The 17,577-nt window shown below is 38.3% G+C and overlaps 1 protein-coding gene and 1 pseudogene across 21 annotated transcripts in view; one reads left to right on the top strand and one right to left on the bottom strand.

The window, feature by feature from the left end:
• NRXN1 (neurexin 1) overlaps positions 1-17,577 on the bottom strand; it is a 1,116,259-nt gene that overhangs the window by 641,872 nt on the left and 456,810 nt on the right. The window lies entirely within an intron of this gene.
• LOC118906090 lies at positions 14,408-14,835 on the top strand (annotated as a pseudogene).

The following is a 17,577-nucleotide window of genomic DNA, read 5'->3' as shown; positions in this document are numbered from 1 at the left end:
CATATTTTGGTTCCTAATATCACACGATGCAAGGAGTTCCAGTTTTACTTTAACTAAACGTTTAGCTGAAGAACATTAATAATTAGTTTTATGGCTACCCATGTCTAGGCTGAATAGTATATAAAATACCAATTAATGAGACTATGCAGGGTATTATATCTACTGTTATAACTAAAGATTTGGAACAAATATAAGGAAAACTGCCATAGTATATATGGAACGGTAATAGTATCTGGCTGATACAATTTTTTATAGATGCCCAATAGTATGTCTTTCTGAAGGAAAAAACTAAATTGAAGGCACAGAAATTCAGAATAGTTATACTTTATTGGGAAACCCAAGTTTTTAGGAGATGGGAGAGATTGTTAAAACAGTTACTAACCAATAAGCTTATCTATAGTATGCAATAATGTGATCTAGTTACTTTTTTATTTGGGCATTTGTAGGGATTAAGAAGTCTGGCCTGAGTTTCCTAAATCATATTTAAATGTTGATTAAAAGCTAGGAAAATTGTAATCTAAATTGAGCAAAAGAGAAATTATTTTTTCTTAACTTTTTAAAATCATTAAAGGCTAAAATTTGGTGCTACCCATCCCATGACAAGTTCATGAAGCCTCATCATGAAGCCTCAGGATGACAAGTTCATGAAGAATATTAAAAAGAACACAATGGCCCTGAACATCTCCTATTCCAACATTGAATTCAATGTTCCAGATTTTTCTTGGGTTTTTCCTTCTTAGAGCCCTCTATTTCTCATAAATCACTTTTTAAATATTTGTTTACAGCAGGAGAATAGTGTCCAGGGCTCAGGATATCAGTTCCAGAATGTCATATAGGAAGGGTTAGGGTCCACAATGTTTGAAAGGGGTTGCTTAGGAGACTTGTTTTGAAGCTGCATTTGCATAACAAGCTCATAACTTTAAAAAAAATTTGCTTTGAGATAGCGGCAGCTTCACATGTAGTTGTAAGAAAGTACAGAGAGATGCTACATACCTATTGTCCACTTTCCTATTGCTCACTACCACTAATAGTAGCATCTTGAAAAAGTTTAGTACAATATCACGACCAGGATATTGACATTGATCCAACCCACCTACCTAATACAGGGATCTCCGACTCTTTTGTACTCATTTGTATGTGTGTATCTGTGGGTATGTGTGTACTTAGTTCCACTCAATTTTATCAAATGTGTAGGTTCGTGTATCCACCACAGTACTGTATTGTGTGTTATAGTATACAAAAATAGCAAAATGTGCAACACATTTTTATTTACACTCTAGATACATATGAGAAGATGTAAATTGTTCAGAGCAAGGAATTACACTATAATTATTTTGTTTTGAGGTCACTAGAAAGGTGGCGATGACAATTTTAAGAAGGCTAAATCCACCCTCCCACCACTCACTCTCCCAGACTCGCTCTCACCACTGAGGACATCTGGGCTTAGCCCTGGATTAGATAACATGAAACTATCACTTCTTTACCTTGAGCACTTGTGACATTTTCAGATTTCTTTTCCCTTAAGCTGAATTTCCCATTTTGACATGTTCCTTTACAGAGATCATTCAAGAAATTAATATTTTACTTAAGTCAAATGATCCTAATCTTAGTAACATAAACCCTACTCACCAAATTGTGGGTAGAGTGAAATGAGATGCCTAGTTTTGTATCAGCTTCTAATGCAGGCCAGCTGCCATGCAATTTACAGGGCTGGGAGGAAAACTGATTCTCAGCTAATGTCTTGAGACACTAGGAAGTCTGGGAGGGGACTGATTTCATTTTATATTTTATGCTGCTAGGGTAGCACTGCTAAATAAGGAAAGCCTGTATTGGATTCCTAAAGAGACCACAAAGTCACAAAGAGTCGTGATCTAATCTGGAGAGTGAGGGTGGGGGAAGTGAGCTGGGAGCTCCACGTATGATGAATATAACAAGATTCAACCAGGTTGCGCTACTGTCACCCAACTTTTCCACAGATGTGCACGCAGTATGAAGGAGAAACTAGTAGGAAAATATGACTGGGTTAGTATAAATAATCCCACCACTGGAGACCCAGTGCAAATGTCAGGCACATCCTTGCCTGAGATTTACATAGGAAAGATGGCAGTGTAGAAACTTTAGATAACTAGAGTTAGCATGAGATGGTTATATTTTCTGCTGGTGGGTTTTTAAGACAATGTTTTGATGTAAAAAGATGTTTTCTGCTCCAAGTCATTTGCTTTATATTCCCTCTTGCAATGCTCTTTTCCCAAGGGGTTTGAAAACAGATCTTATTCTTCTCTATATCCCCTGCAGATTTTAGAATACCTAATTGCATATAATAAATATTCAGTAAACACTTAGAGAATTAAATCATGCCTAAACTTCATATTCCCAGAAGAAAACTCATGTCCACATCTTGAAAGAAAGAAAAAGGAGTTACAAAACAGACCTGAAAATTAATAATTCAGAGATGAAAATTCCCCAAAGCATGGTTCTGGATCTAATTTTTAATTTTAGTTCTGTTGTTTATTGATAACATCCAATCTTCCGTTAAATGCCCCATACCCACACCCATATACAAAGATAGTTAGAGGAATCCTGATTTTGATATGTTTAGAAAAAAAGAGCATTTAAAGATAATCATACATTAATTCAGCACATTGGTGTTAATTAGTTAATTATAGTCTAAAAATATAATTATTTTTAGTTGTTACTTGATTGACATAGGTAACAATATTATTTCCTCTAGAGATAAAATTGAGAGGAACGGTTTACAAGAAAATTCTAACTCACCAATTTCTGCAATAGATGCTGGAAGAGAAAGCTGAGAGGACCAAAAAATATGACAAGTGAAGGAAGGCTGGAAGGAAGGATGAAGACATACACTGGGCAAGAGGCTACCTAGAGCAGGAGGCAGCACATTCTGGATATCTGAAACTGGGGTTTCTCTCTCATTGGGGTGGGAGCCTGGCTCAGTGGTACAGTGCTGTCCTCTCTGGCTCATCTCCCTCTCATGATTATGTCCCTGAGCAGAAGGGCTTGTGTCTTGGGCTATATTCCCAGCTCCTACACTGTCTAGAGCACTGTTAAGGCCAAATGCACCTGTTAGAATGGCTATTATCAAAAAGGCAAGAAATAACAAGTGTTGGTGAGGAGGTGGAGAAAAGGGAACTCTTGCACACTGTTGGTGGGAATGTAAATTGGTACAGCCACTATGGAGAACAGTATGGAGGTTTCTTAAAAAATGAAGGAAGGAAGAGAGAGAAAGAGAGAGAGAGAAAGAAGGAAAGAAAGAAAGAAAGGAAGGAAGGAAGGAAGGGGGAGGAAGGAAGGAAGAGAGAAAGAAAGAAAGAAAGAAAGAAAGGAAGGAAGGAAGGGTGGAGGAAGGAAGGAAGAAAGGAAGGAAGGAAGGAAGAGAGAGAGAGAAAGAAGGAAGCAGAGAAAGAAAGAAAGAAAGAAAGGAAGGAAGGAAGGAAGGAAGGAAGGAAGGAAGGAAGGAAGGAAGGGAGAAAAGAAACTGCCATATGATCCAGCAATTCCACTTCTGGGTATTTACCTGAAGAAAATGCAATCACTAACTCAAAAAGATGTATGCACCCCATGTTCCTTGCAGCATTATTTACAATAGCCAAGATATGGAAACAACTTAAGTAACTTAAGTGTCCAACAAAGGGTGAACGGATAAAGAAATTGTGCCACACACACAGACACACGGGAATATTATTCAACCATAAAAAATGAAATTTTGCCATTTGCAAGAACATGGATGAACTTGGAGGGTATTATGCTAAGTGAAATAAGTCAGACAGAGAAAGACAAACACCATATGATCCTTCTTATATGCAGCATCTAATCAAACAAACAAACAAAGAATCAAGAAACAAAACCAAGCTCATAGATACAGAGAACAGATTGGTGGTTGCCAGAGGCAGGAAGTGGGTATGGAAGAAATGGGTGAAAAAAATTTTTTTTATCTTTCTTTTTTTTTTTTTTTTAAGTGGAAAATGAGGGATGTTAGGGGACCAGAAATTGCATTAAAAGAAGATTCTGTCTGTACTGGATACTGCGTCCCCACTCTTGCCCTTGTCTCAGAGGCTGCCACTGGAAACAAGATGCTGGTCTTTCAGAACAAGTCCTAAACCTCCTGCCCCTCTGCATTGCTCACTCCAGATTCAAAGTTCTGAGCTGAAGCAACTGCTGGGCTGAGTGGCACCTTTGGGGACAGCTGGGACACATGGCTTCTCTCCATGTAGACTCAGGGTCTCTCCTTATGTGACCTCACCACATGGTCTCTTCCAGACCAAACTTCTTATGTAGTGGGTCAGGGCTCCCAAAAGCAAAAATTGAAGCTGCCAGACCTCCTTAAGGCTTAGACTTGGAAAGGCCCAGTAGAATGCCTCAGAATGGAAAGGCATTCTATTGGTTAAATCAAGTCACTAGACCAGGCCAGAATAAATAAGGAGCTAAAAGAAAAAAGAGAAAGAAAGATAAAAAAACTGAAAAATATTCTTACTTGGCCTACACTTTTCAGTTTAATGTGGCAGCATCTTTTATCTATACACGCCAAATGCCTGATAATGACTAATCCAAATAATAATTAATACTCATATTACCACTCCCACTTTTATAAAGAGCTTACTCATCTCTCTTCAAATAATTTAAAGCCAAAAAAATTCAAATTGGCCAAATTTCACCTTCCCGTAAGAAATGTAGATGATAGAAAAGATAGATTTATAGCCCAGTGAAAGAAAACTAAGAGGTTTAATTTAAATATGTCTTCAACAGATAAGTATGTGCCGAACTCTTAAACAAGAGTTTTCTGTGACAATCTTTTTAGGTGCAAAGGGAATCAAAAAGGAAAAATAGGTTTAAAGTGAAGTAGGAGATTTTGGAGGGATCACAAGAGAGGACGTCACGGTTATGAGGAAAAGGAACCAGCAGGAGTCTCTGGAGGTCTCTTGAGAACGCCAAGCACAGAGCAGGCAGCTGTTTGTCCTAGGCAATAAGATATCTAGCGAGGAGTGGTGGAGCCAAACTAGGTTATATTTAAGAGCCCAGACAGGGTACTTATTTATCCAAGAACATACAGTTATTTAGAGGCAGACCCAAGGTTATGAACTAGGTACTATAAACTAGGTACACTTTAGAACTTGGGCTAGGCCACGTTGGGCAATGACATCTTAACAAAAAAATGTTGTATACGTAGTAAAATTTTACTCTGGTATACCATCACAGAAAGGTTATGGTTTTTCTGATTTCAAAAAGTCATAAATTAATAAGATACTGTTTGAGAATATACAAACCACCTGTTCACGATAATTAAATATTGTTAACATCCAGGAATTCTGTCTGATCTTCAAAATGTTTTCTTACCTAGTGGGCTAAAGTATTCCTCAACATAAAATGCAGATTTGGCTTTAAATATTGATTTTATATGTGGCTAACAAAATTCTGACCCTAAAAATAGGGCATAAAAATAATTACTTAGCAGATGGAAGAAAAGACAAAATAGGATAAAACAAAGATGGCAAAAAGGAAACAGAGAAGAGAGAGGGAAAACCACTAGTAAAGCTAACACACAAATGTAGTCTAACTAGCTCCTCAGTTCTTTGTTAACCACACTTTGGGATCTGTCAAGAAAAAAAATCAAAACATCTTATACCTTTAGCGTTGCATTTATGTCTAAAATATTCATGTAAGTACTTACCCAGAAACACCTCCAGTAGCTTCCAGTTTCCTGACTTGAATCATATGGGTTTAAGTTGCCAGTCCTCACAATGGCCAGCATAACTGATCCCATGTATCTTAATAACTTCATTGCCTGTTACTCACTTTCAAAAACCCTAGAGTCCAATCACAATAAACCTTTTTCTCCCCAAGGAAGCCATCACTTTGTATATATTATTTCCCTTCCTCCATTTTTTTCTTCTCTCCTTTCTCTCTGACCCACTTATTTATTCAATGTTTGTCACCTCTCCCTTCCCCAACCTATTAACCTGGTTAATCTACTCACCTTTCAAAACTCACTGGTGTAAGGCCGAGAAGCCTTCCCTGACACCCCACTCTGGATCTGCCATAGCACTAAGGGTTCACCCCATCAGAGGACTTACAATGGAATACTACAATTATCTCTTTACCTGCCTGTTTCCACAATGAACCCATGTTTACTGAGGTTAAAGACTAGGTCATGTTAACTCTTGTATCTTAGTGCCCCTAGCACAATGCCTGGCATACAGTGTTACTCACCAAATGTCCGAAGGCTAAGCAGCCAAACTTTATTGAGCACTTCCTATTCACCAAGTATTGTACTGAGGACATTAGGCTTAAGGTTCACAAAATCTAGAAATTCCTTCTCCACAAGGTAAATTTTTATTTGAAGTTTAAGATCCAGAACAGATAACCCAGCCCTCATGATCTTCCAGTTGTCAAGGCTTAGTCACTCTCCTGGCACATGTAAAAAAGTAAGATAATGATACTCAAAATATTATATTAAAATTACTATAAGTATCTGTCCCACTGTATTTTGTGTGCTTTAGGTCTATGATTCCTACTCCTCACCTTGACCCCAAGTAACTAGTGATGAGCTGAACATTTGACTGGAGCACAGTAAATGTTTGTTGAATGAAACCATGGAATTGACAATATTCTAATTCTCCTTTTCCCTTCCTAAGTATATGGAAAGAAAAAGTCTACCCAGTGCACTACCTTAATATGTCCTTGAAAATGTCTGATTTAGAGATAACATTCCCATCAATCCCCATAGTTAATGGCTTCAAACATCTGTTGCCCTAAGGAAGTTCTTTTACTTTTGTTCAAGGCAAGCCAACAATTATCCTTTAAACTCAATATGCTAAAAATGGAGAATACCAAGTTTTTTGGGTGACCATATGTTCCTATATTTCTAGGTCAGTCTTGATCAAATAGTCTCTTCCACGTACCCCATAAATACACTTGTACCCGTCAGCCCGTCTGTCCTGGTTTCCTTGGTTTGGAAAATGTGGTCACCGTGAATGTTCTATTTATTTCCTACCAACCACCCAACATTTATCTTTTATGTTTAACAATATTTAAATTATCTTAGCTCTTTTCTGAAAAAAGTAAGGAACACATGGACAGCTCTTGGCAGAGAAGGTGAATATGATGAACTATTCTTATTTTGACATCAAAAGACTTGGAAATGTGCTGGTGGTGGAACAAGGAAGATCAAATTTCTCTCTGTTAACTGAAGGGTTTTCTCTGACCCAAGGATGAAAACCTAAATGAATGGGTGGTCTGGGCTTGGTAAGTAGATGGTCAGCGTCAATACTGTCACCATAGCTTGATGTGTTGGGTCAATCTCAGTATATCTACATGAATGTGAAAGAGAGTTCTTAATCTCAGCCCCACATACAAATGGAAAGGTCAGTGTGTCAAACACAAGTAATACGTGAGGAATTTAGGATGTTCTTGAGTCTGGCATCAAGCCACAGGCTCTGTCACTTCAGTTTGGCACTGCATTCCTCACACTGGAATAGTGTTGCAAACTTTTAAAGGAAATAGAAAATTCAAAGGTCCCCAAGAATAAATCTACATACCTCACCTTCTTCCCACAGATTCTGAGCATTCTGGTTTGAGGAATAGTGGAGTAGTAAGTAATAAGTGCATGGGTTTTATCATTAGACTTGGATTCAAGTCCTCAGTGCCACTTAGTAACTGAATGGCTTTAAGCAAGTTAATTAAACTTTCTAAACATTGGTCTCTTCATGTGTTAAACTGGGATTTAAATAAAACAAACATTTTTTTAAAAACCTGCCCCTAAGTGAAGTAAGCCAGTCAAAAAAAAAAAAAATACTATATGATTCCACTTATATGAGGTATCTAAAGTAGTCAAATACATAGAAACAGAAAGTAGAATGGTGGTTAACAGGCACTGGGGAGGGGGAAATGCAGAGTTGTTTAATGGATATAGAGTTACAGTTTTGCAAGACGAAAAAGTTCTAGAGATCTGCTTCACAACAATAAGAATATGCTTAACACTCTTGAACTGTACACTTATGTTATGGTTAAGATGGTAAATTTTATGTTGTTTTTTTTTAACCACAATTAACAACAACAACAACAAAACCTGCCCTATAGGATTATAGTGAAAATTAAAATTGTATAGATAGATGCAAAGTACTTTACTCAGTACCCAGTAGAGTCAGTGCTCTTTATAAAAGGGGGCTAGTTTTCTTTTTTCAGTGAAATCAAAATTATTAAAAGTATCAAGCACACAGACATTTCTACTGACTCAGTGAATGATTTCCTTCTCAATCAGTGTGTTAGTCGGTTGTTGATGGGGCATCGGTAAAGAGAATCACTGAACTCATTCAGATGATTCATTCATGCTGCCAAATTTAGGGATGATTACGAGTCTTGTGTTTTAGTGAAGCATAAAGCAGTAACCTGAGGAAGCACCAGTCTCCTAAGAGAAGTCATTCAGTTATACCTGGTAGCATCCATTCAGGCACTCTGGTAGGCAGTGACAATTCCTAAACACCTCTGAGAGCAGAGCCACACAGATTTTCTTTCTGCTGGAGAAAACAGGCTGGTGACATATACATTACCAGACAAGAAGCCAAAGTCCTTCTCAAACTGACCCTGACCCCTACCCCTGGGATCCACCTCCTCTTACTTACTTCGCTCCAGCCCCACTGGCCTTTTGGCTACTTCTGGAACCCCCCAGATCTGCTCATCCCTCTGAGTGTTTGCACTTGCTCTTCTGTCTGCCCAGAATGATCTCCCTCAATGTGGCCACAGGATCACTCCCTCACCTTCTTCGGGTTTTTGTTCCCATGTCACCTTGTCAGTGTAGAACTCTGTGACCATCTTATATGAAATTGCTACCCTCTTCTTCTCCTGGCCCAGGGACATTGATTTTTCTCAAAAACACATACTATCCACAGATGAATTATATATTTTTAAAATTTGTTTAGTGTCTAGGTTCTTACAGTACAGTCAGTATAAGCTCCATAAAGGTTAAAAAAAAAAGCCCCTTTGTTCACTACTGTATTCCAACCTAGAATAGTGTCTGGTACATAGTATGAACATATTCAAAATTTTTGGATTGAATGAATGACTATATTGGTCAAAGCCTTATTCTATACGAGTCAATAATGGCTTAACCAAAAGAGTTCTCCTCACAAAGGAAATATCTAAGAAATCTTACTTGGCAGCCCCATAGCATACCTCTACTAAAAGTCATTTTGCTTTAACCTCAAATTCTTTTCCATTCCAGTGAAAGTGAGAGTGTGTATATCTGTTTTGCTACCCTTTCCCTAATCAGAAGGGTTTGGGACACACAGAAGCGAATGTCCCAACAGTTATTGAAAACAATTTGGGAATTTAGAGGTATAGGTAGATATGTAATAAAATGTTTTTAATAATGTATTATTATTTTATTTTAATATATATTTATTTTAATATAAATCACCTGTTATTGTAACTAGCTTTATGAAAATACACGTTGGGTTCTTGGCTTATGCTAGATAAATCAAATATTCATGAATATCATTATTATATTTGCATGTGATACCAACATATTGCTTCTGTTCTGTGTTAGGAGAAAGAACTTCCAAAAAGAGAGAGTAGCTAGAAAGAATTTACAACAGGGAGGTGTGCAAGCTGGGTTCCAATGCCAGATTTGTCTTCATCTAGATCCCTGACCTCAGGCGAGGCACCATCTCTCCATATCTGGCTGTATAGACTGTGTTTTACTATAAAAACCTTCTTAACTTCTCTGAGCCTCAAGTGTCTCACTAGAGAAATGAACATAAAAATCCTCGTTGTACCTATTTCACAAAGTTGCCCTGTAATTTTGAAAATTGGGACTCATACCCCTGGTGATGTGGTGGGTGCTCTTAGGTGGTTCAAAAACTGTATTTAATTTCCAGGTTATATTTATTTGGATGTGTACTTGGAAGGAAAAAGTATAACTAGCATATTAAAGTTGTAATTTTATGGATAATATTACTTTAAGGTGAGATTAATTTCAAAAGTAAATTAAGTTTAAATGGAAAATATTAAGTAAGTGATAATATAGGTAATACATAAATATGGTACAATTATGAATGTGGTAGATAAAACTGAGGTTTGGGAAAGTCTTGTGAGAATCAGTTGTGATAATATGTGAATGTTCTTTTCAAAGTTAACAGTGTCAACCATGGTAAGATAGTATTGGTATTAAATAAATGTAAATGAAATAAAGTATTATAATGATTATTCTGGTAAGAGTTATCTTTTCTTTTTCTCTTTTTTTTTTTTTTTTTTGAGTGCCTACTATGTTCTTGGCACTCAATAAAGATGAGGCATTTTACCCGTAAGCAAAATCCCTACAAACAAACCTGCTGGAAGCTGGGGCATATCAGAGTAAACTGTTTCCCCACATTACACATCCAGGCCATAAATCCAGTTCTGCTGATGCTAGACCATGCTCTAGCAGAGTTATTCAATAGGCATTTTTTGAAAACCAAAAGGCAAACCTTATAAGTGAGGAAGCCGCTCTTTCACATGTTCCTCATGTCCCACTATGCAGTATTGTGAAAAAATAGAATTAGAGCCTTATTGATCAATGCTGAATAATTAAAAATAGCATTGCTAAACTCAAATAATAATTGTGATATTGGGTCTTTGACAAAAAGGGCTCGAAGAATCTGTACCTCATAAAACCATATTTTTTTTTTAAAGGATATTTATTTTACTTTTTTTTTTTTAGAGGAATTCCTTTTATTTTTATTTATTTTTTATTTATTTATTTAGTTAGTTAGTTTTGGCTGTGTTGGGTCTTCGTTTCTGTGCGAGGGCTTTCTCTAGTTGTGGCAAGCGGGGGCCACTCTTCATCGCGGTGCGCGGGCCTCTCACTATCGCGGCCTCTCTTGTTGCGGAGCACAAGCTCCAGACGCGCAGGCTCAGTAATTGTGGCTCACGGGCCTAGTTGCTCCGCGGCATGTGGGATCTTCCCAGACCAGGGCTCGAACCCGTGTCCCCTGCATTGGCAGGCAGATTCTCAACCACTGCGCCACCAGGGAAGCCCAAACCATATATTTTAATGGAAGTGTGTAGAATGAGTATAATCTGTATAAAAATGTGAGCATGTAGGAGATGTACGACCCTGGGGTGCTTGCCGTCTGCCTTGCTCCCCTTCACGTATTCCTTACCATACTATGTGCCATGGTTCAGACACCATATCTCCGTTCTAGTCTGTTCTCAGCTACTTACTGGTTTTTCTGCATTCACTTATCTATTTTCCCTTAATTTTCTCAGATTAATCAGAAATTCATCCTATCTGTTCTGAAAATAGACAGGTGTCTAACTACTGCTGGTTCTCTAGGCATATGTCTCTCTCACCCATTAGATTGTAAACTCCATGGGAAGTCAGAAATCATTCTGCTTTATACCCTGTCACATCCAACAGTACCTGGAATATAGCAGATTCTTCACAAATAGTGAATGAATGGATACTCTAGTGAATAGATATATTTATGCAGCACCTGTTACATGCCAATTACTATGTAAGGTTCGTTGCTGCTCAAGTATTGAGCATAATAAAATAAATTTTAAAACTTTACAAACTTTAAAGGCCCTTGTAAATGTGGAGTGTTTCCAAAGCATTGTTAATTAATTTTTAAAATCAGTTATTCACATGCAGTTTTAAATCAGAACTGTTAGATAAATTCTCAATTGGAGATTTTATCAAGATTGTATTTACTATTCACAAAGATAGAATTTTACCGTGCTATGGTTACAAAATGTGCTTGTACAATACATGCACTGTTTCATATAGCTCCATGAAATGCTGGTTCTTTATAACATTGCCTGTGAACTACTTTCTGTGATGCTGTTGTATCTATGAAACAATCCAGAGTATTCTGTTAGTATACATAGCTTTTCCCATGATCTGAACACTTTTACATCCCTAATCCATGAGAACATGGGACATTATATGGCATCCTCCTGGACAACTGGCATTAGCCCACTATACTCTAAATATTCTGATTTCCTGCCCTGAATCGAGGGTGTTCTGTATCAAACATGGTTTCTTCCATAGAGGTCTCTGTTTTTGGTGAACAGTTTTGACATAACGACTGACAAAATATGTACAAAGGCTAGTGATCAATGTGCTGAAAAGAAGCAAAGAAAGGGTCCATGGCGTTTTAGGGGTTCATCCAACAATCTGGTGGGGAGATAGTATAGAGGCAGCACTTTGAGGACCGAGACTGAAGTTATTCAACATTTTATCCCCAGCGCTAAGCTTGATTTCTTGTCTAAAGTCACCACATAATAAATGTTTGATGAATGGATAAAGGGGAAAAAATAGCTACATAAGGGAGGAAGGGCTATTCAGTATAAAGAGTCTGAAGTCCTCTCTTTTTATAAACAGGACAGTCAAGGAAAGCTCTACCATATATATACGTTTGACTCAGATCTTTAAGGAAAGTCAGATTATGATCTACAGAAAGGGGAAAGTAGGACAAAAGATGACAGTGACATAAGAAATGTAGGTCTGGGGAAGTTCTGGGTTATCTAATTTTAATTATCACGATGCCTATGATTTCCTTGCTCCTTGATGTTTCTCTGAATCTTTTTCCAGTTCCTTTCCTTGCTATTATGATTCTTTCCTGCATTCAAGGCTCTTCCCAAGGGGGCTGACGTCAGCGAGGTCTCCATGCTGTGCTGGGGAGGAGCGAGTCTGCTAGGTGGGAGACAGCATCTTTCTCATCCCTCAGCAGATGCCCCAAAGCTGAGCCTGGAAGCATGCCCCAGTTTGCCTGTTAAACACGAGTCAAGTGCCCTTCAGCAAAGATTCAGGCTTGGCTTCCTTCCCTTGGCTATTAAGCTGCATTCCCACAGAATTACAACATGTCTGAGGTTTCTAAAACTCTTTGTGTGTATCTCAGACAGTTATTGTGCTGGATCCAAATTCTGACCTTGGTTAAGCAGGCCTCAAATCCTTTCCAACCCTGCCCCTGAAGGTCCAAGAACACATAATAAAGGGGGGGATAAGAATAACATCTATAGCTTAGTGACCACTTATTATGGACCACTCACTGTGCTAAACTTTTGAATGCAGCATCTCCTTAACATAAGCCCTGCCTGCTAGCTACAACAATTACTCCTATTACCTCTATTTTACAGATGAAATAAAGAAGCTCATTCAAGTTACACAATCACTAAGTATTAAAGCCAGATTTGAGACTCCGGCAGTCAATTTCCAGAGTTTTCAAGGGCAAGGGCAAATGACACTAGAAACACATAAACAGGCCTAAAAAGGCAGCATGTAAACTGCCACCTGCCTACAGTGTACACACCCCAGAAGAAAGAGGGTAGTGGGTCATCTTCTTCATGCATTTGGGTAGCAAGTATGTGAGCCCAGAGCGCCTCTGTGAGATGTAACAGACGTTCTAACAATGACAGCACAGGAGGGTTTTCCGAGCTTGTGGTGTCAACGGAATCGGGAGAGGTGACTTTGGAAACAGAGCTTGCTCTCGGTGCAGGGAGCAAAGAGCAAGAAGACTTCCAGGACTCCTCCAGGTTCTCTCCTTAACCAGGATAGAGAGGGCCACAGGTTTCAGAGCACAGACTGTCCACCTCTAAAGACCGTGTAATATGTTGTGTCAAGCTTGACCCTTTGGATGCTTTTTTTTTTTTTTTTAAACAGGAACCTAGTTCAGTGGAAAGGATGCTCATAGCGAGAAACGTGTGTGTGGTGTGTACATGATCACAGAGGAATTTAGAGAAAGAAGTCTGGGAAAAAAATGTCATCTAAGTGCAGAGGACAAAACTGCACCAAAACACCAGCATCAGGAAGCTTGTCATGAAGATGGGGAAACAGAGCAGGTTCCTGTGGCACGTTACCTAGGAAGGCATCCCAGCCAAATGGGCCAAAATCAGTGTAGTGATCAAGAGTTGCCAGTCCTAAAAAGCCCCTGGCCTGGGCCAAATAGAGCACACTGTTTTCCTCCGCCTCGCCCTCAGTGCCCTGCCCTCAGTCATTTCAAAATGAAATTACCTAAGATCAGATTGTTTGTGCTGCTTATGTAAACAAAGCCATGGGTTTTTGATCAAGTGTCACTTCTCCTGAGTCTTATAAACTAAAGCATGATTAGGTGAGTATTTGCTATGTGAGATAACTAAGGGGATCCATTTTATGTGAATGCACAAAAGATATGTAGAGAATATTTTCTTCATCCCAATCAGCCCAGCTCTACCTCAGTTCTTCCGCACTGACAAGTGGATTGGACATGAACCCATGGGGCCTACGTCAGCTGGTATCAATGGAAACTTGTATATATATATACTTAAAGAACATGGACTTTACAAGTATATACATTTCTCCCATAGCTTCTCTATTATACCAACTGTGCAGTATAAGAAATACAGGAAGATCACTGAAGTGCTGGCGGCCAAAATGAAATTCAATCCCTTTGTGATTTCTGACTGAGGCAAGAACCGTAAAAGGCATGTCAATGAACTTCCCATGTTCGCAGGAAGATTATGTCTTCTCCTCTTTCCAAAGAGCTGAGGCAGAAGGACCATGCTCCATTCATGCCCATCCGAAAGGATGAAGTTCAAGTTGTGTGAGGGTGCTACAAAGGGTAGCAAATTAGCAAAGTAGTCCAGGTTTCCAGAAAGAAATATGTCATCTACACTGAGCGAGAGCAGCGTGAGAAGGCTGATGGCACAACTGAGCGTGCACGCATTCACCCTAGCAAGGTGGTTATCACTAAACTGGGCAAAGACCAAAAAAAGATCCTTGAGCCTAAAGCCAAACCTTGCCAAGTAGGAAAGGAAAAGGGCAAATATAAGGGAGAAACAATTGAGAAGATGCAGAAATGATCTTATATACAACTTTCATTAAAAACTGTTAAAATGAAAAATATTTTTAAATTAAAAATATAGTAAGACATTCAACCTTTGTCTTTAATACTATCAATTTTTAAAACCATGACTCATAAAATAAGATTTAGACGGTAGAAAGGAAAACGTTTTATGAATCAAATAGACCCAAATATAGCATCATATTTTTGGAGTAGATCTGATCACTACGGCTGGTGGTTCTAACAGAATAGATTTTGTATATTAATTGTACAATGTAATTTTATTTGTTGTTTGCAAAGGGGAAAGTAGCCAAAATTCCCTTGACTTCTTTAGTAACATCTACATGTTTTGGCCATGTTTTAGAGATTACAGAAATGTTTTATGTGGCAAGTGATAGTTGTTCTTATATCCAATACATCTATGATGTTGAAAACATGCTGTTGGATGGCACATATTAGAAACCTTAAAGAAAAATAGATATTATCATACACTTGAAGTTGTATGACAACAATACCCTTGGCATCCCAGCCTATGAAACCTATGAAAAGATATTTTTAAAAAGGTGAAAATTGTGAAAAGGAAACTAATAAATAGTGACACATTCCTTTAAAATTAGCAATCTGAGACAATAATATAATTGTTATGCATCACAGCTAAAAATATTTCCAAACTGATAAAGTATACTTGCACTTATAAAAGTATGTTTAAAATTCCTTAGTTTTGTATTTCGTATTTGATATCAAGGCAGATCAGGACATATGGTCATATCTATGTAAACTGAAACTTTATTCATATGTCTATAAATTTCCTTGTCCTAAAAGAAATCAAAATACACATTAGAACTATCTGGCAACCTTCAACACCTGTAAGCATCAGTGTGGGTGGGCCATAGAGGGAACCATTTGCTCCAGTTCATTAAACATGGAGAAGCGCCTTCTGACAACTGTATTAGACATGGTAGTGTGTGTTATGCTAAAAGAGAATCATTAAGCCAAAAAATAAAGCCTTCTAAGACAGAGCAGGGCCTGGAGAAAATGGGCTGAGGAATGTCTCTTCCTAAAGACCCACGGGAATGGTATAAATGGGCTGCGTGCTACTTAATCATTGAAGCAATTATTTATGTTTATGTTTTGGTCCTTGATTCCATTCAGTCTAGCACCACCTGAATCCTAAAAAAGGGTGCTAAACTTGGGGAGTTCTCATTTTCCCTTTTCTCCGTCTTTCACCATAGGGTCCTCATCTCCCTTCTTCCTTCCATCCTGCCTCAACATTAGAGAAGACTCTCATACTGTTTAGGGCTGACCCCTCTGTGATGCTCTATACTAATTTATTTGCTCATTTATTCAGCCAACCTGTATTTTGTGCCTATGTCCAAGCCACTCTCCAAGCACTAGGAGGGATACTCTAATGAATAAGAGAAGACCTCTGCTCAGAAGGAACCAACAGAAACAATAATGAAGCGTCCAATTTGGGTCCAATTTGCACATCTAGGTTGGAAATTCTGGTATGCGGGGGAGATCAAGCATTGGGTGCATATTTTTATGAGGTTGTAGTGGCCATCTTGAATGAAATATAAAGAGGCTTTGGAACTGATGGTGAGACCCTAGTGTGCTGAGTTTAAGACATTCAACCAAGAAAAAGGAACATTTTCTTAGACTGTGATCTGATTTGACAGAAAATATGTTCTGAATTTTGAAAGCGGGAAAGAATATGGTCTCTAATTAATTGTTTTGAGATATAAGAGATGCTTTGAAGGTTACTCAGTTGTTCTCTGTACTATTTTCTCTCTCTTGCTCTCTCTTTTTTTTTTTTCTTCAGTAGGGAGTGGGGCATGTTCCAAATTCTTTGACTATGATTTATGTGCCAGAGTAAGAAAAGAGGTGCACCTCGCCCCACTCCTCCCCAACTCCTCACCCCCACCCCTGTTCCAAGTGAGGGAAGCACCTTAGCAAAGGTGTCAGGGTCAACATTTGAGACTATGAGTATGAATAGTTTTCCCTGGCAGACAAATGTAAGATTAATGGAAGCGGATAAAAGAATAGCACCCATGGTGGTCCCAGGAAGATTGGAAAGGCTGTCTCAGAGAATGCACATCACTTGGAATTCTGCCACAGGGAGGGAGGAGTTGAGGGGTAGGCTTCCCAGCTATTTTTTCAAGTGAGGGCTTAGAGTCCAGCATCATTTTAATGTCCATTGCTGTTATTAACTGCATTTCTTAATTGTTCCCCTCCAGCCTGCTATGGCATGAATAAAATGAGGCCCAAGAGCTGAAACAACGCAAAAATAAATAAAGGCTATAAAGTAAGAATAAACAACATGCTATAGAAGCTATTATCTTTCCAGCATTTTCAATTTCTCTCTCCTAAAGTCCCCCTAAAACTCCATTAGCGGTTTCCTATAAGAAAACTAACTTTTCAAAAGCATATGTATTCCCAGCTAGATTAGAACTGATTTTCACATTTGTTTTGATTTCATAGTTATGATCAGGAGTTAGAAATTTCCCTTCAGTATTAGACTTCTTCCATCAATAGTCCAAATAGTCTATCTCTCCTTCTGATCATTGCCAACTTTCCTCAAAAAAAAAAAAAAAAGACTTCTTCTATCTCTTCACTATCCACTTTTTCCTTAACCTCTTGCAATCTGAGTTCTTGGGACCATTGCTCTTTCAGAGTTGCCTCTAACACCTTTTCTCAGATCCTTGTCCTTTCTCAGATCTCCCATGTCTTTTATAATAATTGTTACTGTTTTTCATACTATATG

Source organism: Balaenoptera musculus, chromosome 13 (assembly GCF_009873245.2).
Source record: "Balaenoptera musculus isolate JJ_BM4_2016_0621 chromosome 13, mBalMus1.pri.v3, whole genome shotgun sequence".
In the NCBI taxonomy this organism is placed as follows: Eukaryota; Metazoa; Chordata; class Mammalia; order Artiodactyla; family Balaenopteridae; genus Balaenoptera; species Balaenoptera musculus.
The sequence above is the reverse complement of the archived record's forward strand: the minus strand, read 5'-3'. Positions and strand labels throughout refer to the sequence as shown.